Source organism: Lissotriton vulgaris, chromosome 9 (genome assembly GCF_964263255.1).
Source record: "Lissotriton vulgaris chromosome 9, aLisVul1.2, whole genome shotgun sequence".
Taxonomy (NCBI): domain Eukaryota; kingdom Metazoa; phylum Chordata; class Amphibia; order Caudata; family Salamandridae; genus Lissotriton; species Lissotriton vulgaris.
In genome coordinates this window covers 674,744,563-674,772,548 of record NC_141697.1, presented here as the reverse complement: position 1 = coordinate 674,772,548, position 27,986 = coordinate 674,744,563, and positions in this window count along the sequence as shown.

The following is a 27,986-nucleotide window of genomic DNA, read 5'->3' as shown; positions in this document are numbered from 1 at the left end:
CTAGTTTTAGTAATTTGATGGACATGAATACGTGGAGTGGGTGTTATGTGTATATCTAGGTTCCTGATCGATACTGTGACCTTATGCCCCTATTCGGCTATAAATCCATTTATTCCCTATATTGGCATAACCGTTCAAGTGCGATTTTCAGAAAAGTCATCTCTGGCCTCACACGAACAGAGCCACATTCCAACATAGCTCTCTGCTACTTCCTTTGCGACCAATTAGTGCAATGACAGAGCAGAAGTCACTATCTGATATTCCTAGATTAACACTCCGAGTTCTTCAACAAGATAAAAACTCAGCAAACCTGGAAATCCCCGCTTGCTGTGTTTTGATTAGTAATGGAACTCTAATGAGCAACTGATAACTATCACTTCCTAGTGACATATTTAATTGACGTCTTATGTCCAGCAAACTTGCGTCAAACCCGGCACCTGTCAGGTATAAATATTACCAACGTTGCCTTAAGCAATAGCTCGTTGCCTGTTGTTAGCTGTCTGCAAGACCCCGTGTTGGTGAAGCTAGCACCCTGTCGCTGCAGACTGCTGTCCCCTTGGTGGTGAAGCTACTGATACCATTATCGCTGCTAAAGCGCAAACGATGGTGCAGTACGCTTAGGAGCTGAACAGCCGTCCCTCTGCGAAGACATCCAGCAGATTCCAGCTGCCGCGGACGCTGTCCCCCGCCTCCTCCTCCTCGACGCGCTGAAGAGAGCCGCTGCCTTTCTCCTGCAGAGAAATCCAGCTCCAGCGTTTCCGGTCTACCCTTGCGGGTGACTGGGATACCGAGTGCCCCCTGAAGGAAATACCAGACTTCCATCATTCTATTCAGAGGTATGGTGTTGACTAAACCCTTAGACGAGAATTCTTGAAGCAAACCTTGGCAAAACCAACTTAACTTAAAGCTACTTACTTACTCCCCTTCCACGTGTTAGGCTTAGGTCAGGCACACTGGGGTAGGCTTAGTTAGAAGCACCAGTTGAGTATTTTAGCCTAATGTATATATGAATGTATATATGTTTTATGACTTTTAAACCATTGTATGGCTAAGAAACCATATCAATGCTTTTACAGTTCTATTTCGCAATCCTTATCTTACTGTACGTACTTTTTATAATAACAAGTCTTGCAATTGTGGCAATACATTTCTCTTGTACGAGAAGAAAGACTGTTCAATAAATGTTAACCTTTATTGACAAACGCCCGTCTCTCTATTCTCTACATCTCGTGAAAGTAAACTGCACTAAACTGACTGAGTGAAATACATGTCTATTGTTTCACACGACCCTAGAGATTGACTCTTGATCTGAGGAGCAAAGTTGTCATGTTGCACGGTTGTTGGAAAGCTGAATCCCTTCTTGTCTGTGCCCAGGAAGCTGATCACTTCCTATGCAGAGAAGAAAGTTTCCAGTGACCTCTGAGCTAGTTGGTAACACACCCAATTAAGTTTAGCATAGTCAGTGGAGGCCTGGAATATACGCAGTTCCACGTCGATACTACTGTTTATGTTATTCCAATGCGCAGGGCCTAGTGGGAAACTAGGAACTACACTACATGACCTTTAGACATGCAAATAGCACAAGTGGAATAGATTATATATTTCTTTCCCTGCATCTTTGGGCCTATATAGGCGATTTGACAGTAGTGGGAAGAGAAGATAATGACCACAATTTCATGATGTTGGAACTCACTGGCCCATGTAAATCCCACATAGAAGTGATCAAGCCTAGTATATAAGGGAACACAGTCCTGATTAACAACAAAAAGGCCTTAAAATGGGAGTGTATCCAGACCCATCCCGAAATACTAGAGCAGATACACTCGAACGTGGGTACTGCTAAGGAGAAAATAAGCAAACTGCTTGATGAAGGTGTAGCATCTAACCAAATGATAAAAGTTAATGAGGATTCATTTGCATCAAATAGGGGATTTGATTTCCAGAGAATCAAGGAACCAAAGTAGGAACCCAAATAAACAGCACCATTGGTACTACACCAAATGTAGGAAAGCAAAACATTTACTCTTAGGATGCATAAAAGTAGGAGATCAAAATAAAATCCCAGAGACTCGGAAAAACTACAAGGCTGATCTCAAAAGAGCCAAAAATATATGGGAGGTTAAGGTTTGGCCAGAATTAGGTTTGGACAGAATTAGTACAGGCAGCAAAACAGTGGGACTAAAAAACATTCGGTGCCACATTGGCACATGGTAGCCGTCCCGCAGTTAGTTCAGTTGCATTTCATATTGAACACTGTAAATGGGCCAAGCATTTCACTGATTTATATTCTATAGGGGATGGTAGTCCAATCAGCTAGGACTGGGTTAAGCCAGTTCAGTACAAACCTGGGTTATGCAGATCCTCTCAAGATATCCCATATGGATTCCCTCAGGGTTTTGAAGTCAATTGCAGCTAACAAAGCCCTGATTGTATTCCCTCTGTTCTCTATGCTTCAGAACCCAACATTTGGGCTACATACCTAAACCTCTTATCAAGGATAATTTTAAGAGGTGGCCCGAGTACCAGTGTCCTGGCACAGTGCAGAGATGGATCCAATTATAAAAACGGTTGGCGGGATGAAGCCTGGAACTACAGACCCATTAGTTTAATTGATGGGCTTCAAAAGAATGTCTGTCTACAGTTCCAGGGCAAACCATCAGATTGGGCACTGGCAAACAATATATTTAGTAATTTAGAAGCAGGCTTTGGTCCAAAAGTTAGTTCTTTTGATCAAATCTTTAGGTTCAATCTGATTTATTTGAAAACCATCCTTCTAATTAAAAGGCATCTATATGTCATTTTCGTTGACTTAAAATCTGCATTTGAGAATGTCCCTAGATAATGGGAATTACTAGCAAGCATGGGAGTCCCAACTAAAATCTTAGAAGTTTTAAAAAAAATCCACGAGAACAATATAGCACGGGTGAGGTATAGGAGGAATGGGGACCAAACAGAAGCTTTAAAAATAGAAAATGGAGTAGGACAAGGGTGTGTTTTAGCTCCAACTCTCTTCTCGTTATTTATTAATGATCTGGCAGAATCCTTAAACTTCCAAAATAATGATTCCCATAAGATTGGTCCCACAAAATATCCTGTGTTGTTATCTTTGGATGACACGTTTCTTATCTTAAAGACCCTGAGAGGCCTACAAGCAATGCTTAGCTGATTTGTAGAATTTTGTGCTGACCATGACGTAGAATTAAATATTAGTAATACCAAAGCCCTGGTTTTTAACCCTTATAAATCAACCAAACCAAGTTTAGTTGTTAACAATACTTTTTTAGAGCAGGTCTCTGATTTTATTTAACAAGGGGGTGACTGTTTTTGCACATTCTTAGATGGAAGACCGAAATAAGAAAACGCACACTGAAACTACAACAAGAGACTGGGGCTATTTTAAAGATGGCAATTTTTTTTTAAACCAATTAGTATAGCCCCTGCTTTTGAGGTATATAAGACTAGGGCGAAAAATGTTTCCCTTTATGGTGGAGAGCTCCGGGACCATGAATCAGTCAATGAGCTAGCAATAGTGGAAAACAAATTCCTCAAGGTCTTAACATACTTTTCTTACAGCTCCCCAACCCTCCCACCTATGCAAGATATGGGCTTATACCCCATTTCATCTACTACCCAGACACATCCACTATTATTCTGGCGCAGACTGTGGTCAATACCAGAGTTAGAACCCTATAGAGCTCCACTTGGAGAGTTTCTAAAATCAGAGGGCCATCGAAGATCCCGTTGTTGTATGTAAAGAAAATGTTTCAAGTCATCGCTCTTGAGAATCTTTGGGACTCTTGAGAAGACTCTCATTTGACGCCAAAGCAATCAATAAAGGCGAAGATGCTGAAATGCCAAATGAAGATGATAGTGGTGAAGAGGTAGGAATTGGCGTAGGTCAAGATGTCATTGACAACTTCTTCACATGAGGGTAAGAAAATAATTATATTTTATTAAATTACTTTTTAAACCAACTTTTAATGTAATGAGGATAAAAGTCTGTGCTGCACATTTTTTTTTAGATAGGCCAAGTAAAGTGACATCCAGGGCAAATATGGTTGTTGTACAAAGTTTTTGCACATTGACTACTGTGTTCCATTGCATTTTTCATCTTTGATTGTTCTTAGAAAATGTGTCTTGAAATATATTCTTGTGTAAGGTGTCTATTTTCTAAAGTAATTTAATGAACATATTTGATTGTATCTGTTTTAGTACCCCTCACCATGCCATCTTCATTTGGACATTTCAAAGTTTTGACATTTCAAGATATATGCTGCTGTTGCGAAGTATGAAGGAAACATGGGTTGATCCTGTAGAAGACACACACAGAATGTGGGTGTACATATCTTGTACTGAGACAACTTGTACAGTGATTGAAAGGAAGCCTTTAAACTTGCATTAGACTTGTTTTCCGTTGAATGCTGGCAGTAAGCCAATATGTGCCACTTGACTTGCTCAAAGCACATTTGGTAGTCAATCCAAAGTATAGTAATCTCCCTTCACATTGGCAAAATGCTCATTTTGTGTTAAATGCATGAAGCTGTTGATCTGTCTTGTCATTGAAGAAAGAACTTCTTGTAGCACACCACTTAAAGTTGGTTGTGACATTCCCCCAGATCCTGCATCAGTGTATTAGAATGATCCTGTGACCACAAAATTGAGTATGGCCAGGATGTATGACTATTGGTGTTATTGATGTGCAATTACTATTGTGAGGCAGAAGATCTGACTACAGCTGATTGCATAATTAATCAATATTTGCCTATTGAATCTGATTGTTTTGATTGTATCCCCTTCTTCATGGCGGCAAGGTATGGAACTTGAAATGGAAAAATTGCATTGAAAATGTGTGCAGTGTATGGTTGGTTATGTTTAAGAAAACTTTCACAGAACAACCTTTTTCAAATTTAATAAAATAATAGTGGATGCATTTTTGGTGTTTGTATTTTGTTGTCATGATAGACAATTGTGAGAAACAGTATTTACGTGCAATTCATTGATAAATAAACAATCATTTGGTTATTTACATTTTAAAATGTATGATGGAATGGAAAAAAAAGATGGAATGGAAAAAAAAGAATAAGAATAAGATTGCGGTACTCTTGTTCTCTGGCATGTGGTGGCACTAAGGCAATATGTGTGCCATCAATTGCTCCAACCACCACATTTGGTAGGTGGCTCAAGGCATAAAAGTCACCCTTCACATTGGCAAAATCCTGGTTTGTAGGAAACTGAATGCAGTTGTTGATGTGTTTCATAATTGAAGAAAGAACTTCTTATAACACACTATTAAAAGTTGTTTGCTGCATTCCACCAGATACTGCCACAGTGTATTGGAATGATCCTGTGGCGATAAAATGGAGCACTGCCATTATTTTGACTATTGGTATTATTGATGTGGGATTACTATTGTGAACAGAAGGTTAGGCTGCAGCTGACGACATAAGTCAAGAATTGTTTGCTATTCAATCTAATTTTTTTATAATATCCCTTTCTTCCATGATGGCAAGGTCTGGAAATGGTCGGAACACTTGAAGCTATCTCCTCGTCACTCTCCCTGCTTTGAAAAAAAAAATGGTAAATATTTGCAAACATATTTTAAATTAAACCACACTTTTCATCCAGTTTTCAATACATATAATTTTTTTATACATAATTATACAGAACCTTATTCTGTGTAAATTATTCATTTTTTGAATGTGTAAATAATACTTTATTAATGTATTATTTACACAATCATAATTTTTTTAATTTTGTATGCAAACACACAGTCAACACCAGTATAAACACTATAGTGTAAATCTTGCTTTCGAACCACGTTAAGGCACTACATTAAACTTTTTGGAGAACAATTGAACAACATTTGCATTTTCGACATGTAAACAAAGTAGCTACCATTTTGAGTGTTGGTGACACACTTAACAGACACAAGCACACTATTCCACAATCTAAAATAGTGGCCGCCTGACCTCGCTATCAGGACATTTGGGATTGTTCGACCACTTAGTGGGTGTGAAACTCCACGATGGCCCCAGCAATAGGGTAACTTGTGTGAAAGCAATTTAGGACAGCCAATGGATATGTCCATTGTCCTTGACAATTGTGTACGTCATGTATATGGATGCAGCATTTCAATAAAAGCTCACTTGCTTCCTAACGCTGCAGTCAACAAGACCTCCTCTACTTTTGCTGCTGTTTCCAACCTCTGAGAGCCATGATGCCAGAAAAAGCAGGTAACAAGGCCCCAGCGTTGTCTCCAGAGGAGCCAGAATTGCTGACAACTAATGTTCTGTCCCTGTACAGCCAGCTCCATTATGCACCAGACGAACAAGTACATGTTTAAAATGTATTTGCAAGTCTATCCAACTGTTTTTTAATACACTGGCTAGAAGCACCCTTTGAGTATCTGAGTGAAGTGTAGTGACTGAAGTGAAATATCATTTATTTTTCACATTACATGAAACAATGATAGTGTGAATTTTTAAGCACGTTATAATTTTAGAGAAAACGACATTACTGTGTTGAGTTTTTTTAGACTTACACTGTATGGTTTGCATTTTGAGATATAGCTATGTAAATGTACGATTTTAATGTGAAATATAGAAATTTCACATCATGTAAAAATAGAAAAAGTACATTATGTCTTATTTACAAATGTACAAATATGTAATTTTTTGCATGATAAATTAAAATAATGTTTACTGTGTGTGTTATCCCGCAAATCACTCAGCCTAGATCAGTTGTCTCCAACCAGTTGTGTGAAAGCTACCAGTAGGTCCAGGAGACCTTCGGATAGCTCACAGCCTTGATTTCATTTTCAAATGAGCACAAGCTCAACATTTCATTTCAAAGTTAAGGGAAGTATGTGTTCATGTGACATCATGATCACTAGAATGCAGCTAGCAGGGCCTGACAATGAGCAGTGTGTAGTCAGATTTGTGGGCCAGACAGGGGCTGACTCAAAGAGGTGAACAACTGAAGCACTGAGGTATTGGACTCTTAGAAAAAAACTCAACTCAAAATTGGAGCTGTGAAAAAAATTGTGCTTCTGAATGCTTTTAAATGGAAGAAAAATGAAATGAAGAGTTATTAATTACACAAACAGTTTATATATTAAATCAGATGATATGAATGAGGTCACCTCTGTATTATTACAGAGGTGCTTTGCTGGAAAGACAGTGCACTCAGTAAAAAATAGCATATGTAATGGAATATTATTTCTAGGGAACGTATATCTTATTTCGAAGTCACAATAAAATTGTGTATATCTGGTCGCAAAACCACATGTTGTTCCTAATATTAGTCCACGAGATCTAATGCTATACCATTTTCTATACTGGACTCTCGCCATTGGTTTCCTGACAAAAGCAAATGGGACCGATCGTGTTTATACATCCAAAATTCCAAAACTCTAGGCAAAACATGAAGAGACTAATACAATGTATAAACACGATCGGTCCCATTTGCTTTTGTCAGGAAACCAATGGCGAGAGTCCAGTATAGAAATGGTATAGCATTAGATCTCGTGGACTAATATTAGGAACAACATGTGGTTTTGCGACCAGATATACACAATTTTATCGTGACTTCTAAATAAGATATACTTTCCCTAGAAATAATATTCCATTACATATGCTATTTTTTACTGAGTGCACTGTCTTTCCAGCAAAGTTCCTCTTTGACTTTTGAATAAGATACACGTTTTCTAGAAAAAATTACTCTATTATACATGTCATCCTTTTACTGATTGCACTGTTATTTCAGCATAGCCTTTTTTATAGTGGACAGAGATACGGGGTTAGAATAACCATGCTTAAATAACAAATCTATGACTTGGAAACGTTGTCCCAAAGAATTTCTTGTGTGGAAGAAATACATTTTGTATAGATTGCATCCTCACTCAAAAAAACAAAAAAATGAAAATGCATCTTACAAGCAAAATGTAATCTTAAAAATAATGATTTTAATAATTTGGCTCCTCCGTTAACATCATGCTCTAAATATAAATATTTTCCAACCACATGTCGTTTGTGACAACACATATGTATTTATGGAGATGCAGCCCGAAAAAATTGAAAAAATTGAAAAAACGGAAAAAAAAATTCTCCTCCAATATGGAGGATTTTAAAAATGTATACATACAATCTAAACATGTTTAGGATAATAAGTTTGTATGGTGACACATTAATGTATTTTGATGTTTATTTTATAAATTTACTATGTATAACAAGTGTATAGGATTAGAGATTCAATTGGAAGAAGGATGTACTTCTGGCATAGGATTGTAAATATGATGACTGAAAAATGCAAAGATGTTATATGGCTATTATTACATGTGATTTTTTAAATGTTTTTACAGCCCTGATGAAGTTCTGTTGAACGAAACGCGTTGGCTGCCTTAAAGAAAATTGAATAAAGAAGAAACAAAACAAGACATAATACTTTTTGGACATTCTTTATTGATATTTACATTATTTGAACTCTGGTGGTGCAACCCACAGTGGGTGGAATTTTCATAATGTTGTTTTCTTGTAGGCAGGGGTAATTTGGGAAATCCAATGTACTAGCCAACAATGTTACAGCTGGGGACTGGCAGGGTCACTCAGGACTTGAAAAACTTCAGCCATGTTAAATATGTACATTTCACATTCATGAAACCACAGTGATGATAACTGGTTTATAGTTACTCAATTGTTTTCTCCATGTTATGCCACTACCAACATGGAAACTGTACATAATATCTTTACTAAATATTTAGGCAGCAAGAGGTAGAGTAAGACTGTGTTAGCATGCCTGCATACCTAAAGTAGTGACCATGGTTTAACAAATGTGCCAAACATTGAATAATTATATTGCACATAACGGAGTAACTGTTTTTTATGATATATTGTTATCTATTTTGTTCTAACAAAGAATATAACTTTTTTATAATTGGTTTAAATAAACATATATTGTTTTTACCTCATAATACCTGGTTCTTCACATATTTTTTCTTTATATTTATAGGTCCACGTTGTCATTGTAATTCCAAAATGTTTTTTCACACTTGTATTTAGATCCTGATTTAGGAAAAGTAGTCAGGGGGACCCCTATTCTTGCAAGCAGGATCACTTTGGTACCCTCTATTCTACTAACACTAACTATACTGAAGGGATGCCTGTCTTAGATTTACCCCTTAACCCTGCCAGGGTTAATTTTACCAAGGAGGAAATAGTAACTTCAATCTAATTCATTATACCCGCTAAAGCTCCTGGACCAGATGGAATTCCTGGAGATTTGTTTCGGCACAATAAAAGCAATTTGTTGAATTACATGTTGTCACTTTCTAATGCCATTGCAGGGGGTGCCAGAATTCCAGACTCATGGAAGGGAGCTGAGGTTATACCAGTTTTTAAAAACAGGGACCGAACAATCTGACTAACTACAGGCCTATTATTTTAATAGTCTGCATACGGAAAGTTTTCCACCGCAATCTTCTAGTCAGAATCCAGGACTGGATGGCAGAAAAAAAATACTGTTGCCATTCCAAGCTGGATTCCGACAAAAAAGTGAAACAATTGACCAGGTTTTTAGATTTATTCTCCTTTACTGGAATGTGGTGGTATATGGTAAGGGGAGCCTTTTTGTTGCTTTTGTAGACCTGAAGTCAGCATTCAACCTAGTGCCCCATGGAAAGCATATGTGGTGCTGAGAGACATTGGCATGCCTCTGGAGATCCAGGCATTGGTTGGTGAATCAGGGGTTTGTTAAGCCCGCTACTCACCCGTGAAGGTCTCAAGACGCTGATGATGACAACTATGCAAGGTGCAATGGAGTAATCAGACCCCATTATTGTCAACCGGGAGTCCAGCAAGGCTGTGTCCTGGCCCCTCTCACTTTTTTTCCTTTATATCAACTAAGTTGTGGACTTCTGAGCTAGGATCCCAGTTGATGCTCCTTCGCTAGGGAATATGAGGATTGTCACGCTTTTTGTCGAGGATGATACGCTCCTTGTTTCTGAAACTCCGAATGGGATTTGGTTGCTACTAAACCAATTCAAGGCTTTCTTAGACAAGAGGGGACTAGAAACAAACACCACTAAAACAAAACTTGTGATGCTAAACCCGCATAAATCCTTTAAAGGATGCTTAACTTTAAACAACACTTGTTCAGAGTGGGTGCGTAGCTTTGAATATTTGTCCGTAAAATTGGCTGTAGGTATGACCTGGAAGCAACATCTAACAAAAACTAATTTAAAATTTAAACAGATAGTTGGAGCCCTGAGAAAGGAACACTCTTGCTGATATACTAAACCAGTTACCCCAGCCATAGATATCTATTAAAGCAAAGCAGTAAGCAGTGCCCTTTATGGGTCTGAGCTGTGGCGCTTCGAGAAAGTGGATGACCTCACAGCAACAAACATTGCATACCATAGCAATTTGGTTTCCCTCCCACCTAGCACTCCACTACTCCCTCTCAAATTACATATGGGGGTCAAATAACTAACTGACTTAGCCAAATTACGTCCTCATCTTTTTTTTGGCAGGGATTGATTTCGACCCCTGAATTGTCCCCTTATGCCACAACCTTAGATGAAGTTCATGCCCTAGATACATCTAAAAAGATAGGCTACATAAGGAACAGCAATATTCTACTTAGGAACATTGGGTTAAAAGGGGGATGTACCTATCACCAGGACCTTCTCACAAAAAAACAACTAAAATCTATGTATTCGGATTAGGAATGTGAGTATGAGTCTAGGAATAGTAAATTAGGAAGATTAAGAGAGGAATTCCTAGATTTTAAAATATTGCGATCAGTGGGGGATTTTCTTGATCTCATACAGGGGCCGGCAGAAAGAAAGTTATACATCCAATTTAGACCTGGCATAATCCCTCTGAATGCATTTAGTAGTTCATGGCTATGCAATGCTGCTAGCAACAAGGGTTGTCCCTGCGATTTTGCCCCAACAGAAACTATAGGCCACGCTTTCTCTGGTTGTCCAGCATACTCAGTCCCTAGAAGCAGATGGCTTACTCCTATATGCAAACAGCTGGGAACTAGAGATCATACTGCGGCACTGCTCATTTTAAGATCTGATTTAAGACCTCAGTTTGCTTGTGCACTTGCTAAATTACTAGGCCACATGTGGGGGATCAGAAGGAAAGTTCAATCTGAATCTCCTATTTTGTCGATTTGTTCTAATGTGATTCCCCTAATTTTGAACATCAATCTGATTTACCATTGTAAAGCAGACAATGTATAGCTTTTTAATAGTGGAAGGTTCAGGGTCCATTGTTCCACTGTTTTATAGTACTTTATCTTTTTTATTCAAATGATAAATCTTATTTGGCATAGTTTTTATTTATTGTATTTGATTTGTAAAATGTGAATATGTTTTAATGTATTGTTTTAAAGAAATTAATGAATTTTGTACACATAATCTTTATTAATCTATGTATATGTACTTTGCACTTTTAAGGTCTGTCGACCGAAATAAAGTTTATGGATTGATTGATATTTATGGGTTACGTGGTCCTGCCTGAGAGAGTTGCCCTCCACTCTAGGATTATGTTTAGGTAGGTAAGCTCTGGTTGTTTTCCTCAATGGAACACACTGTTATTTTATGCATAAATTGCACAGTTTTGCACAATTTGTATGCACTGCACTTTTACTCCCTAGGTGGGTTAGGAATTGTTTACATATGAAAAGAGGATAATTCCCAAATGTTCTTATTTTTTTTGTTTTAATTGATAGAAATGCATATGTTCCTCTCTTATTCCTATATAATAGTAATAATAGTAATAATAATAGTAATAATAATAAGGCTTGTGTTGATTTATGTCAATTTTAATATGCACGTATCCCAACTTTAGTTAAAAGAACATATATAGTCCATCTCTTTCTGCATATCTAAGTATAAAATAATGTGTGCACATATGTAAGTAATGGTTATGCATGTTACAGGTTAACATTTCATTAAGTGCAAATAAATGATTGGCACACTGTATCACCAGTGCTCACTACCTGCAACCACTGCCTCAAACTAAATACTGCTTTTTATGTTTTGTTCTGTGAAGTCAATTAGAACAAAATTTCCAATACGAGAATTTTTCTTGGCTGTAAGTCTTAGGCAAAAATCTATAAAAAAAAATACCTACATTTTCCCAGCCTCAGAATTTTGGAGCCCAGGGAAGGAGGAGGGCTTCTAGTTCCACAGGTTGTTGGAGCGCTATGAATGCCCCCCCTGTTATGGAAGCCCTTCATTAAGGGAAATTACTCTTGTTTACCAAATGGTTGGCAACGAGATGATGGAAAGTGGAAACCTCCAGAAAACATTAAAAATAGCTGTTTAGTATTAAAGAAGTTTCATATATTCCTTTAAAATGAGTAGGTAACTTACCAGAAGTGTCCATACCCACTGAAACACCTAAGGAAAATGTGATATGCTAGAAACCATTGGTATGTACTGAAATATTGTCTGAGATATATATCACATTCTAAATTTCATGTGAACAAAAAATTGTCCCGTTTGTCATTATTCGTTTTAACAGCTGGCCATTTTGTTGACTATATTTTGGACAAAATATTTATATTGGATGATATTATGGTCCCATCCACCACCCTAAATGCAAGGTTCAAATGAATCCAGATGAGAGTCTGTATCTTGGAAACAAACTCTTTTGTGGTGCTTCCGGGTCCATGGGAAAGATTACATTCTCTTTTATACAGTAGCTCCAACTGCATGTCCCAGTCCTGCTACTGGTTTTTGTAGTCTTGTTTTGCTTCCATTAGACTAATTAGACTAAAACACTTGAAATCAGTGACTTCTAATTGAAAAGTTCAGGAAAGGAGACTGTGCCCGTAATGACCTGGAGTGAGGTGGCCACCTTAAAAGTGACTGTCCCAGAATAAAGCCTAAATATATGCAGCCTGATTCATCATTCTCCCGTTTTGCGAGCCCTTAATAGCGATTCATAGCGAATCGCTATTAAGGACTCGCAAAACGGGATTCATGTTGAAATTGCATAAAGAAATGCGATTCTTACATATTCCTTATTTGCGATTAGCAATTTGCTAATCGCAAATAAGGAATAACTCGCCATTCATTCCTATGGGCCAAAAGGCCCATAGGAATGAATGGGGAGTATTCCTTATTTGCGATTAGCAATTTGCTAATCGCAAATGAGATAGCGATTTGAAGGGTGCCAGGGGTGTCCAAAGGACACCCTGTAGCACCCTTCAAATGAAATTTTACACAGGTGTTGCACACACACATGTCCAAAGGACATGTGTGTGTGTAACATGCAACTCAGAAAAATGCATTTAAATGCATTTTTTTGAGTTTTCGCAATTTACCACGAGGTCTGATCTCGCGGTAAATTGCGGCCAGAAATTGCGAATTCGCAAAAAAAATTTGGATGATGAATTGCAGTTAAGGAATCTCAAATAGAGATTCCTTAAATGTAATTCCTCGCAAAATTGCGAGATCGCAATTAGCGATTTTTGCATTTGGGATGCTGAATCTCAAATGCAAAAATCGCACTCGCAAAGGGCCAGGTTCTCAGAATCTGGCCCTTTGCGAGCCGATTTCGGCATGATGAATCAGGCCGAATGCTTCTAAAGAAGGGAAATAGTGAGGTATAACAATACATTGGTTGCAATAATAATAATAACTTTATAATACTTTTGCAAACAATGCTCTTTCATAGTTGGATAGAGGACCTTTCCCAAAACTTTAAAATGCTTAGGAAAAAAGTTACTCTTTAAAGACGGATAAATATATCAACATTTCAATCTGTTTTGGTGTTAAATTCAAGGCAAAACTGACCTAAAAAATGCAAAGCCAGTTCAATAACTCACAGTCTCTTAATGGCCTCCTTCAATATCGCTTCCCTGACAAAGTGAACAAATAATGTGATTTTCAAGATGCTATATTTCCCCCAATTATTGGAACTGCTGGTGCATCCAGAGACAGGTCCTGTTCTCATAGGGCCTGATTACAAATTGGGTGGCCAATGAGGGATGAATTACCAGGGCTTGAACTGCCAGTTCCATCCAGCAATCCCACTCGTGTAATCCGGTACCATCCAATTACAAATGACTGCTCCATGTCGAGCAATAGCATGTTGATCCTGTTTCACCAGTTAAAAGCCTATATGCAAATACCCATTCTTTGCAGAATAAAGGGGGATCCCTGTGGCTGGTGACAGTGCTGCAGGTAAGCGATTTCTGGCAGTGGGGGCTGATGCCAAGAAATGAGGATCTTTTCATGTTCTTCAGTAAAGGTAGAGAGGGGGTTGACTGTCATGAAAATGGTGACCTTTGTTTTCTAGGTATTCTGCTTTTTCAGTTGCCTTGCTATGCAAACAAAAGTGAATACATGAGATTAATATAGAATTCCCATTTACTGTGTGTTTTTTTCTCTATGTAAGGTGAGAATCAAGATTGCTTTAATGTATTTGCAGTATTTTATCTGTTCTGTTTTACGTCAATCGTTTCTGATTTCTGAAGAGTTTGCAAAAGAATAACTACGTGTCTCTTTTTTACTTTTTGATTCAAAGAAGCACAGTCTTTCAGAATAAAAATAATTCAAAGGTTATCGAGCCACTCTTTGCTGATTGTTTAGAGTTTTACCAATACTGAAATAACAAGAAGTGAGTAGTAAGAAAGGAACCTTCCACCAGGTGACAACAAGAGAAGCTGAGCAGAATCATATCACCCATTCTAACTGATGGCTACCGGGGAGGAAGACATTCAGACGGCCGTGTTGCACAGCAGCCTGCCCGCGGAGATTCCCATATGGACACATACCTGGGCAACGAGAAGTGTCAGCCTCGTTTAAAGGTTGAGGCTTATTGAGGCGTCTGGGGATCCTGACACTGCTTGCGGCGCGGACTTAGCGGCGCTGTAGACAAAATGACACCTAGCTCTCCATAATCGTCGCAGCCCGCCATTAACTTGCAAAGTGCTCAGGGTGAAACGCATTTTGTCTCGAGCGGAGGAAACCCCTGTTGCGCCGCAGTACAGCGGAATCCGGTGCTTCCTTGGCGGCGGTCGCCACTGACCACCCTGCGAGCTCCTGGGACCTGGTGGCATCTGGACGCACCCGGGAGCAACAGAGCAACCATCAGTGTGCACCTATTGCTCTCTTATGAGGAACACAACCGACTGCGCTAAAACGTGGGCTGTCTGCTTGGCCCTAAGATGGCGGAGCCCTCAGGACATCGGTACTGCTGACTCTGCCTTTGTGTGCCATCAATGCTGCAGCAGTCCTGGAAAAATGTGTCAAAGGAGTGCTTTTGTGTGTGCATCTGTGCATGTACAAGGAGGTGTGTGCAGATGCACGTGTGTGTGTGTGTGTGCGCCTGTGCGTGTATGAAAGACTATGTCCACATTTGTGTGTGCTTGTGCATGTCTGTGCGTGTTATGGTGTGGACATGTATTTGGGTGTTTTTGTATATGATTCTATGGGTGCTTGTGTTTGTGCGCGCAGATGTTTCTGTATGTGTGCTTATATTGTGCCTGCGATGGTGTGTGCATGTATTTGAGTATTATTTTATTAGAGCTTGGGATTGTATGTGCACGTGTGGATGTTTTCTGGATGTGCGCCCTCTGTTCGCGTATGAGAGTGTGTGCTCACATTTACTGTGTGCTTGTGCATGTTTGTGCATGTGATGGTGTGTGTTTGCATGTATTTGTGTGTACGTCCTTGGGTATTTTTGTTCTGGAGCATGTGATTGTATGTGTGCTTGTGTTTTTGATAGTTTCTGTATGTGTGCTTGTGTGTTTGTGCGTGTCTGAGAGTGAACGCATTTGTGCGTGCATGTGCATGTCTGTGCATGTGATGTGTTTGGGTGTTTTTATATTAGTGCATGGGATTTTATGTATGCTTGTGTTCTTAGATATTTCTGGCTATGTGCGTGTCTGTGTGCATCAGTGTGCATATGAAAGTGTGTGCTCCCATTGGTGTGTGCTTGTGCATGTCTGTGCGTGTGATGGTGTGTGCACGCTGGATTTGTTATTTTCTGGCTGCCGCTGTCCTGGATATTGACTTTATCTGCCTGATGCCTGAACTTAGGATGGCCACCAGTGTACCAGTGTACAGTACAGTCCCCTGCCTGACCCCAAGATGGCTTCCATAGGGGTCCCCTATACGTTGTTTTATTTCCCTGGGACAACAATTGGACATTGACCAGACCTTGAACCTATCCACTAACCTACCTACACATCAGGACTTGGAATCTGCGGAACTTACCCCAGACTGTGGAGAACTAGCGATTTGGCTGATGCCTGGTGGAGCTACCATATAGCTAAAGAGGAGATGGGTTGTGGACTCCCCCTCCCTGCCGTCACCTACCCAGCCGGACCTTGAAAAACAAAACACACAAAATGATGGACGGAATGTTGCACAATGGCAAAACATTCACCCCAGTCATAGATCTGGGTTTAATCCATCGTTATTTTGCTAACCAAGCCACCCCAGTTCAGACATGGCCATATGAAAATCAGTCTTGACCCTGTGCCTCATGGGAACAGTCCAGCTCGAACTGCCAAGCCATGTCTTTGCTGGACCGGAATCAAGCATCCTAGGACCGGTTTCTGGCTATCAGCCGTCTTCAGCGAGGATAGCTTGACTCCACGGGCGTAGTGAGCACGGGACCCACGTCTGGGCATACCCTTCCCACTTAGGGTGAACAGTGAGGTTCTGTGAATTCTGAACCCGTTTCATAAAGGTCATGGTTTCGTTAAGAATTTGATAGTAGCGAACCGTAACTAGTGAGTGCGGCAAGTACGACTGATTTTGCCATATTAGACCGATGGATTCACTACGTATTTAGGGATTTCGTTCTGAACCCTTGGGTTCCATTTTGTGCATGGCAGCCATTTTGTGGTTGCCCTCACATAGGCCGATGACTACGGCTAAACGAGTCTTTAGTACACGTACACTTTAGTTGACTTCTGAATGACCAGAACAAACTGACCTCGTTGCCTGAAGCCGACCTTGTTAAGCCAGTTCCTTGCCCGGTAGTTGATCGAGATTAGAGATCAAAGCCCAGGACATTGTTGAGTTTATTGCACACGCACACACCCCTTATCCTACTCCTCATCTGTTTCTGTTTCTTCCTTTATGGCCTATTTATGATATGGGTTGTGGTCATTTATTATGGGTTTGTCCGGCCTGTTCGAGAAAGAATGTTGGGCTTTCCCGTGTAATTGATGGTGGGCTGGACAACTGAAAAGTGGGTTTGTCGTCATGCGATACCTTTTGTAATGTTACCTTTGATTGGACAATTCGTAAATAGTGGGTGTTTGTTCGGAATGTGATCTTTAGCATAAAAGACGATGTCTCGCAATACGAAAATTGAGCAGTCTCTGACGACCCTACTTGTGTCGTACTTGGTAGACTTCTGTTCCTGGTTGCCGCCAATAAATTTGATCTTTGACGTCACCAAGAAGTATCCTGTGTCTCCGTATTCTAAGACAGGTGAACCCGAAGACTTTGGGCGTGCCCCTGGCGCCGCTGGGTTCTAAAACCCGGTTCTTCCGTTGGTGCCCAACGTGAGGCGACTTCAGTGGTACCGGTCTAAGCCTGAAGATCGTCAGGAGCTTCGTGAGGAAATTCTGGAAGAGGGCCCCCACTTCATCGACCCCTGCATGTCGAACGTGGACTGAAGGTTTTTGCTGCGAGGCTTCCCGCTTTCCGACGGCTATGAAGGACTGCTGCCCTGACTGTCGCCCTGTCTTGGACCCTTTGTGATGATTTGTATGGCGAGACGATAGACGGGTCTTCTGGTGACGTGATCGATACTTCAGTTAAGTATAAGTGGGTCGCTCCAAGTCCTTAGTTTTGGGTTTCCTTCGGAATCTTTGATTTGGAACTTGCAAATGCCAAAGCCGAGGGACTCGTATATTTGCGAGACTATCGTTTTTAGTAATCCCTTGAAGTTGGAAGCTAGATTAGTGAGCGAAGATGCCTGGTCTTAGCAAACTTGGAAAGATATTTTGTTGTAGTTGTAACAGGGATTCCCGATTGGAGGACTTGTGTCCGATACCTCCAGTTGGAACTCCGACTTATGAGCTCTATTCTAAACATGGCGTGGGCCCCATTACGTATAATAAATTGTGGGTCCGATACACTAGGAAAGACGGTGTTTTAAAATGGCCCCAACATGGTAGCTATGACACAGAGATTTTAGATAATCTGGAAGTTAAACTATTTAAGAAGAAAGCCCGGCCGGCGATGTTTGACTCTTTCCGCCTCTGGCGTAAGGAAGCCAAACAGAAAGCAATTAAATAAGCGAAGAGAGATAAAAGAGAGAAGGGTATATCGATAATGCAAGCTGCTAGGCAGTTTAAAGATAATGAAGAAGATCAAGCGAGTGAAGAGTTGAGTAGGGCAACATAAAATGGCCATCGATAAATGTTATCCAGCCTTGTCACCTCTGCTACAAGGTGCAACGAAGGACCCTGAAAAGGATCCTTTGATGTCACATTTGTTGAGTTCACCACCCCCTTATGTGCAGAGTGCAACGACACCTCCGCAACCTCCAGCTGTTCAGCCTCCTGTTGTTGCTCAGCCGCCAGCTCCTCTTCAGCTGGTTCCTCCTCCTCTGGCGCAGCCTTCTCTAGGGCCGCCGACTTTGCTATCAGTACCGCCTCAAATTCCTATGACTTTTTCTCCTGTACTTGCTACTTCTTCTGTTACTACTCCTACGTTTGTTTCATCTCAGTCTGCTTTGTCTCCTGTCCTTCTGACTACTTCTCCTTCTGTTCGACAGAGAATGACTGATACTGTTACTGGTCTTTTGTCTCCTTTCTTTGGGTCATTGAATGTGACCCCTGTTTCGAAGCGTAAACAATTGCGTAGCCAGTTTCCTGGTCCCGAAGAGCGGGCAGTGTTGGATCATTTGGCTCGTAAATGGATTACTAATTCTTCGAGATATGATTTAGAGTCGGTTATGGATGTCTTCCGACAATGGGAAGCACCAAAGCAGAGGTATGTCTTCGATATCATGTGTACTTTCCTCCGTTAAGCATGGAAAGATGGTGAGTTGGGTCAGACCCTATCGGAGTTGTTTAATGTACAGTCCGAGTTTGCGAAAGGGACGATAGTGGGTTCCGATGTTGAGAAAGCAGTTGCGACGTTGCTTGCGTTTAGGAGTGAGTGTCCTTCTCAGTCGTTGTTTGAGCCTGATCCTTCTGTTAGAAGAAAAGTGAGACAGTATCCAATGAGAGAGGTTCCTCCGGTATGGAAAGAGACAGTTCAGGCTAATGCAATGCGGGTATTGCTGGTGTACCGGCTCATTTTCAGCGTGTCTGGGTACATGTTCCGTGGAAGAGAGCTGACGTTTTGGACCTTAAACAGACTCTACCTGACCCCCCAAGAATTGTGCAGGGTATTACAAAGAGTTATCACAAACAGCTGACGCGTGCATTATGAATTTAGCCGATATAGATATGTTGTTTGGTAATGTAGTTCCACAACCTCTGCTCTTATTCAGTATGTAGACGATTTGTTAGTTGCTACTGATAAAGAGGAGACTTGTAAAGAAGCTACTCTTTCTTTGTTGCGACATTTGTCTGACCTTCATCATAAAGTGTCACCTTTGAAGTTGCAGTATTGTCGACAAGAAGTGACCTACTTAGGTCATCTCTTATCGAAGGAGGGAAGAAGGTTGACCCCAGGACAAATTCAAGCGATTGCAAAAATGAATGTGCCAACCACACAGAGAGAAGTGCATGCTTTCTTGGGTATTACTTCGTACTGTAGGCAATGGATTCCAAATTTTTCTCTACTTGCGAAACCTCTGTTAGCACTTACTCTTAAGGATACTCTGAATCCTCTTCCTTGGTCTGACGAATGCCAGAAGAGTTTTTCTGATTTACGTAATGCATTGTGTTCGACTCCTGTGTTGAGTACCCCCGCCTACAGTAAGCCTTTTACACTCTATGTCCATGAGAGAGAAGGATGTGCATTGTCAGTCCTGACACAGCAGTTTGGCGATAAACAGCGTCCATGTGCGTATTTCTGGTCGACTTTGGATCCAGTAGCTAGATCATTGCCGAGTTGTTTGAGAGCAACAGCGGCAGCGGCTGTTTCTATTCGACAGTCTGCTGGTTTGGTAATGGATAATACGTTGATTGTGATGGTTCCACATGCAGTGGATACTTTATTAAACAGGACAAAAACACAGCACTTGACTAATGCTCGATTCTCAGGGTACAAGTTGTCACTTTTGGCGAGTCATGTGCATATAAAGCGATGCAACACGTTGAATCCAGCTACGTTGTTGTCGATTTCTGTAGAGACGGATGTTCAGGAACAGCATGTTTGCTTTCTTAGGACAGAGGAAGAAACAAAGGTTAGAATCGATTTGAAAGACACTCCTCTTGTGAAGTCTGATGGTACCTTATGGGTAGATGATTCATGCTTTAAGCTTCCGAATGGTGATACGACTGCAGCATATGTAGTTACGACTTTGCATACGATTGTTGAAGCTGCACGTATCCCACAAAGTTCAGCTCAAGCAGCAGAGTTGACTGCACTGACGAGAGCATGTGTGTTGTCGAAAGGAAAGAGAGTCACTGTGTATACCGATAGCCAGTATGCGTTTGGTGTTGCTCATAGCTTCGGGCGCTTGTGGAAAGAACGTGGATTTCTTACTTCGCTTGGTACGAAAATTCAGCATGGTCAGTTGGTGAATGAGCTTCTTGAGCCACTTACCTTGCCGATGCAAGTTGCGATCGGGAAATGCAGTGCACATAAGAAGGTTACCGATGACGTTTGTAGTGGTAATGCGTTTGCGGATGAAGTTGCGAAAGAAGCGGCGAAAGATGTGACGAGTCGAATGTATGTTGCGGGTCCAGCGAGATGGGTTCTAAATAGAGGAATGTGTGAGGATACGATAGAGAGTGTAAAGTCAATTCAGGCTGAAGCTACGGAGAAAGAATTGAGTGTATGGAGAGAGAGTACAGGAAAATTGGAGTTGACTGGTTGTTGGATTGAGTTGTCGGAACTTCAGCGAAGGTTGTTACCAGATGCATATGTGCTTGCAGTGGTTACGATGGCGCATGGAATGGCTCACATTAGTGCGAAAGGGATTTGTAAGTTGTTGGCTCCAGTATGGCAGAATGCTGGAATTCCTAAGTGTGCGGAGAATCTGGTCAAAAATTGTATGGTTTGTCTGATGTATAATCCTGGCAAGGGAACTCGAACTCCAGCTGGTCACTTTGCGCCTCCGACGTATCCGTTCGAGGTGCTGCAATTGGATTTTATACACATGGAGAGATGTAACAACTTAAAATACGTCCTTGTAGTTGTTTGTGCCTTTTCGAGATGGGTAGAAGCATACCCCTTGAAAGGTAATACTGCCTTGTCCACTGCCTAAGCCCTACTCAGGAATTTTTCCCTAGATTCGGATTGCCAAAGATGGTGTGGAGTGATAATGGAAGTGAATTTGTGGGTCAAGTCATGAAGAGAGTGTGCGAAGGTTTGGGCATTAGGCAGAAATGTCATGCTGCAAATCACCCCCAATCAGCTGGTTTAGTCGAATGCTACAATGGCACTCTGAAGCTGAAGTTAGCCAAGATCCAGGCGAGTTCTGGTCTCCAGTGGCCCGATGCTTTGCCATGGGCACTTTTGTCAACTAGAACTACAGTGCATTCTCGAGTAGGCCTTAGTCCATACGAGATTGTATTCGGTCGCCCGGCTAACGTATGGGGAGTGCCAAGGCCGACAAAGTTTAGCGAGATTGAACATCCTGTACTGATTGACTATTTGTATGATTTGACTGTTAAATTGCGTGTCTTACACAAACAGGTTTACGATACATTTCCACAAGCATCTGAAGATCTAGTATACGCCATTGATCCTGGTTCATGGGTGTTGGTGCGCACCTTTCAGCGGACAAAGAACGATCAGCCCCGCTGGAGTGGACCCTTCCAAGTCCTTCTATTGACGCTTACCACAGTGAAAGTTCACGGCAAGAAGAACTGGATCAATGGCATACATTGTAAGAGGGTCCCTTTGCCTCTGCTGTACAACCAGTGGGTCCAGGAGGGTGTTGGTGATTCAGTGACTGAGATTGTGCCACGTTTCATTCCATTCAGTGATGCATGTTTGGTTTGGACAAGCTCTGAGCGAGAGGACGTCAAAATTTTGCAAGAAGCTGTGCCCCCTTCTTTGAGACTGGACACCACTGAGCCTGAGTTGTTGTTTCGTGATCAGACATTGCCTGGTAAAGGCCGCTATAATCTACGACAAAGAAACAATAGAATAATAAAGAGATAATTCCTTTTTGCTTTTGAAAACTACGCTCTCTCATCCGAAAAGCTGTTTTGACCTATTTTTCTTTTTCGAGCCGCCATCCGGGTTCAGCTGTAGGGTCACGGTATAAAGCCTTGGAGTGTACAGCCGTGTTATCACAAGGTCGACGGTTCTGGTTTGTTCTAGGGCGTTCCCTGGACTTACAGACGTACACCTAAGCCGAAGAGAACCACCTGCCGGGAACAGCATGGTTAGAGGATGGAGTTTTTTGAGAGCGAGAGAGCTGTTGTAGAAATTAACTTTAAGACAAGACTGTGTAAACTAATGAGTAGCAAATGTTTTTTGATAACGTGTCTTTTAATGTCACTCAGCATGATGATGTTTTTGGTGGGATATGTTGTTTTCTCTTTCCAAGTGATGTTTGTACCCACCATACAACCTATGTCTGTTCCTACTACTATTTCTTCGCATTCTTTTCATCCTTTGTCTGAACATGAATCAATTAGAAGATCAGAGTTCGTTAATATTTCCTTTGTGCAACTTCTGCATCCGCATCAGTTAGTAGTGAACACCACTAATTGTTGGGTGTGTGGGCTTATGCCTCATACTACGGATAAAGGTATTCCTTATTTGGTTCTGCCATTTAGCTATAATTGATCTGTGTGGGCGTATAGGACAATGTTTATTTATGCCCATGAAGTTTACCCCCTGCTTTCCATGAAAGATAGTCCAAGTAATAGTGCTCTAGTGAAGGGAATAGTGGATATGATTAGAGGAATCAATTCCTATGAGACTATTCCTAGAGATGAGACACTAGCCTATATTGGATGGAACGTGACTGGATATGGTGTCAGTCTGAGTGAAAAGCAGCGAGGGAAAAGGTCATCCCCGATTTGGATCATACCCCATTGCGGTCATTTTTGTCTGCAAGGTAATGGCAAGAATCCGAGAGCTCAGTTAGGGGAGAGTGTTTGTACTGAGACGTATGTTTTTGCTTCCCAGACTTCCCCACCGTTTTTAGCAGCTAAGGGTACATATTTTGTCTGCTATGATCGAGCATATACATGGTTGTCCCCTGATTTTTTGGGAACATGTTATGTTTCGTTTCTGTTGCCCCCTATGTATATTGCAGCCGCAGATTTCCACAGAACGAGAGTAGTTAGAGGTGTCTTCAGTAAGGAAGATACTGCAGGAAAAGAATTGGGAGATTTCCTTAAGGGTTTCCTGCCGTTTTGGGGACCTATGGCTAACAGTAGGAACATACGGCAATTGATGAGAGTGGTTGAGTCCACCATAGTTGAGACTGCCGGTGCCCTTAGTAATTTGACTGCTGAGCTCCAATCTGATGGTCTAATGACGTTGCAGAATCGTGTTGCGTTAGATGTCATACTTGCAGATAGAGGAGGGGTATGTAAATTGATTCAATCAAGCTGCTGCGTTTTCATTCCAGACAATGCTCCTACAGTGTACCAGGCCATTTCCAAGCTACATAAGATCTCTGAGTCTGTACATGTGAACGAAGGAGATTGGTCGTTGATGGGATGGTTTTGGGAATTGTTATCCACCTGGCGATGGAAGACTCTGATGATCATTGGGATGGCTTTAGCTATTCTTTTCCTGTTCTGCCTTTGTGTACAGTGTGCTCCTGCTATATGTAGCCTTTGTGCTACTACGTGTGCAAGGAGACCTGTCTCGAGAGAGTTACTAAGTAATAGGATTATGCTCCAGCAACATCTTGATGATCTGATGAATATAGACCTGGATTCAGATTGACGTGAGTTTAGGTTATTGCCTATGTAAGGGCAAAAGGAGAGTCTGAATTTCCGTGAATTCTGAACCCGTTTCATAACGGTCATGGTCTCGTTATGAATTTGATAGTACCGAACCGTAACTAGTGAGTGCGGCAAGTACGAGTGATTTCGCCATGCTAGACCGATGGATTCACTACGTATTTAGGGATTTCGTTCTGAACCCTTGGGTTCCATTTTGTGCATGGCAGCCATTTTGTGGTTGCCTTCACATAGGCCGATGACTACGGCCGAACGAGTCTTTAGTACACGTACACTTTAGTTGACTTCTGAATAACCTGAACGAACTGACCTCGTTGCCTAAAGCCGACCTTGTTAAGCCAGTTCCTTTCCCGGTAGCTGATCGAGATTAGAGATCAAAGCCCAGGACATTGTTGAGTTTATTGCACACGCACACATCCCTTATCCTACTTCTCTATTTCTGTTCCTTCCTTTATGGCCTATTTATGATATGGGTTGTGGTCCTTTATTATGGGTTTGTCCGGCCTGTTCGAGAAAGAATTTTGGGCTTTCCCGTGTAATTGATGGTGGGCTGGACAACTGAAAAGTGGGTTTGTCGTCATGCGATACCTTTTGTAATGCTACCTTTGATTCGACAATTCGTAAATAGTTGGTGTTTGTTCGGAATGTGATTTTTAGCATAAAAGACGATGTCTCGCAATACGAAAATTGAGCAGTCTCTGACGAACCTACTTGTGTCGTACTTTACTTCGTAGACTTCTATTCCTGGTTGCAGCCAATAAATGTGATCTTTGATGTCACCGAGAAGTATCCCGTGTCTCTGTATTCTAAGACAGGTGAACCCGAAGACTTTGGGCGTGCCCCTGGCGCCGCTGGGTTCTAAAACCCGGTTCTTCAACAGCAAAACACACAAGATGATGGACAGTTTGTTGCACAATGGCAAAACATTCATCCCAAGTCATAGATCTGGGTTTAATCCATCGTTATTTTGCTAACCAAGCCACCCCAGTTCAGACATGGCCATATGCAAATCAGTCTTGACCCTGCGCCTCATGGGAACAGTCCAGCTCGAACTGCCAAGCCATGTCTTCCCTGGACCGGAATCAAGCATCCTAGGACTGGTTTCTGGCTATCAGCCGTCTTCTGCCAGGATAGCTTGACCCCAGTGGCTCAGTGAGCACGAGATCCACGTCTGGGCATAACCTTCCCACATAGGGTGAACAGCAAAACACACAAGATGATGGACTGAATGTTGCACAATGGCAAAACATTCACCCCTAGTCATAGATCTGGGTTTAATCCATTGTTATTTTGCTCACCAAGCCACCCCAGTTCAGACATGGCCATATGCAAATCAGTCTTGACCCCCTGCCTCATGGGAACAGTCCAGCCGAAATGCCAAGCCATGTCTTCCCTGGACCGGAATCAAGCATCCTAGGACCCGTTTCTGGCTATCAGCCGTATTCAGCCAGGATAGCTTGACTCCAGTGGCGTAGCGAGCACAGGACCCACGTCTGGGCATACCCTTCCCACATATGGTGAACAGCACAACACACAAGATGATGGATGGAATGTTGCACAATGGCAAAACATTCACCCTCAGTCATAGATATTGGTTTAATCCATCGTTATTTTGCTCAAAAAGCCACCCCAGTTCAGACATGGTCATATGCAAATCAGTCTTGACCCTGTGCCTCATGGGAACAGTCCAGCCCAAACTGCCAAGCCATGTCTTTCCTGGACCGGAATGAAGCATCCTATGACCGGTTTCTGGCTATCAGCCGTCTTCAGCCAGGATAGCTTGACTCCAGAGGCATAGTGAGCACGGGACCCATGTCTGGGCATACCCTTCCCACATAGGGTGAACAGCAAAACACACAAGATGATGGACGGAATGTTGCACAATGGCAAAACATTCACCCCCAGTCATAGATCTGGGTTTATTCCATCATTATTTTGCTCACCAAGCCACCCCAGTTCAGACATGGCCCTATGCAAATCAGGCCTGACCCTGTGCCTCATGGGAACTGTCCAGCCCGAACTGCCAAGCCGTGTCTTCCCTGGACCGTAATCAAGCATCCTAGGACCGGTTTCTGGCTATCAGATTTTCCCCTCGTCTCTACGTCCTATCTTCCTCCTACCCCTTTACCCTATCCCCTTACCCTTCCTTGCTCCATTCACCTTGTCCCCTATGTTCTTAAATGCTTTTCTTGATACTTACATAACTTTTAATTGATGTAAATTGCAACATTATTGTCCCTCGTGTAAAACGCTCTGATTCCATCGGGTCTAGGCAGCGCTTTATAATAACTCATTAATTAAATTTGTTCCCATTTAGTACTCCTAGCTCCTATCCACTCTCACCTGAATCTCTCACCTTGCCTGCTAGTCTGCCTAGCCCCTGTCCTTTGTGCCCTTGACTAAGCACTCCTTCTCCCCATGTTGGGGAAGATCCAATATTTATACCCTGTAGTCTCAGCGTACCCGCTGAGAGAGTCCCCTGCACCAAGGGAGCCACTCACAGCTGAGGTATGGTATGGCACCCCTTGCCAAAACACACCCTCTTCCCTTTTTGGGGAAGGATCCGGTATGTAGGCCTTGGAGTCTCAGAGTCCCCTCTGAGAAAGTCCACTGCGTAAAGGGAGCCTCCCGCAACTGAGATAGGGAAGTGATACCACTTCCACTGGGATCACAGCTTAGTGGACTTTGGACGTTGCTTTGACTCGTCTACCAGTCTTTGTCCCCGTCGCCCTTCCCCTTCTCTTACCATGCGGTGTCCTTCACCCTCCCATCCTCTTTCTCGCCTTCATTACCTGTCTACTTCCCCAGCTCCTTCCGCCCTCCCCTGAATCTTTCCTCTTGCCTGCTTTTCCCCTTAGGTATTTCTGCTTATTTTTTATCTTTACCTTACAAGTAACTATGTTGCCATGCTAACAAAACCCGGATGGACAGTGGAACCTTCTTATTGTCAGCACCTAACCTACAATTACTCCAAAAGTAACCCTTCCGTCTCAATAGGGGTAAGTGTGCACACCGAACAGCACCCACCTTCACAGTGCTTGTTCCTGCAGGAACTCGACAATTCAAACAAAGCACGGGTGCACCACACCACAAAACACAGTTCAAAATGGAACAAATACAAGTCCAAATCCAAAAGATAACGAAAGCAAGGCTCCTCAGTTTTGATCTCGTTTATTTCATTACGTGTTAGGGAAAACAGTACAGCCGACGCGTTTCGTCCCAGTGTGGGACTTCTTCAGGGCAATATATAAGTCATTCCCGATATCTCCATAAGTAACGGAAGCATACAGAACGTGCAGCGCAAAAAGGTATGAAATCCATAAAGATATGTCAAAGGTGATTAGGTGTCCTCTAATATGGAATTACAAATAATAGCACTAGATGTAGTATTCAGACTTCATAGAGATTGTCACAATTTAACTTAATGTAAGAGCTGCAAAAATATTGGTCCCAATAATTCAGAGCGAAAATAAATAGGCGTCCAGCTTGGACTACCGGATGGTTCCACAAAATATGTCCCCGGAACCCCGAGAAAATGTTCCAAGAATAAAGACTGCATAAAATGAATGATTCAAAATTCATTCTAAGTAGTATTACACATCTATCACAATATTTCTAGAAGAAAGGGCCCCATCAGGCAAGGTCAACAGGATCGCAATAAATTAGTCATGATCGAAAACGCAGTCTACAGGGACGTCACAGCCACGGAAATTCCTCCAGCAACGAGCTGTGACGTATTTGTTCATTTTGAACTGTGTTTTGTGGTGTGGTGCACCCGTGCTTTTGTTTTAACTATGTTGCCATGCTCTAATAAATGTGTAACTTTTGAAACAATGTAACCTGTACCTATGATCTAATGCTCATGTAAAGCGCTCTGATTCCTCCGGGTCTAGCCAGCGCTATATAAAACCTTTAAAATAAATAAATAAGCCCTTATTGGTCAGATA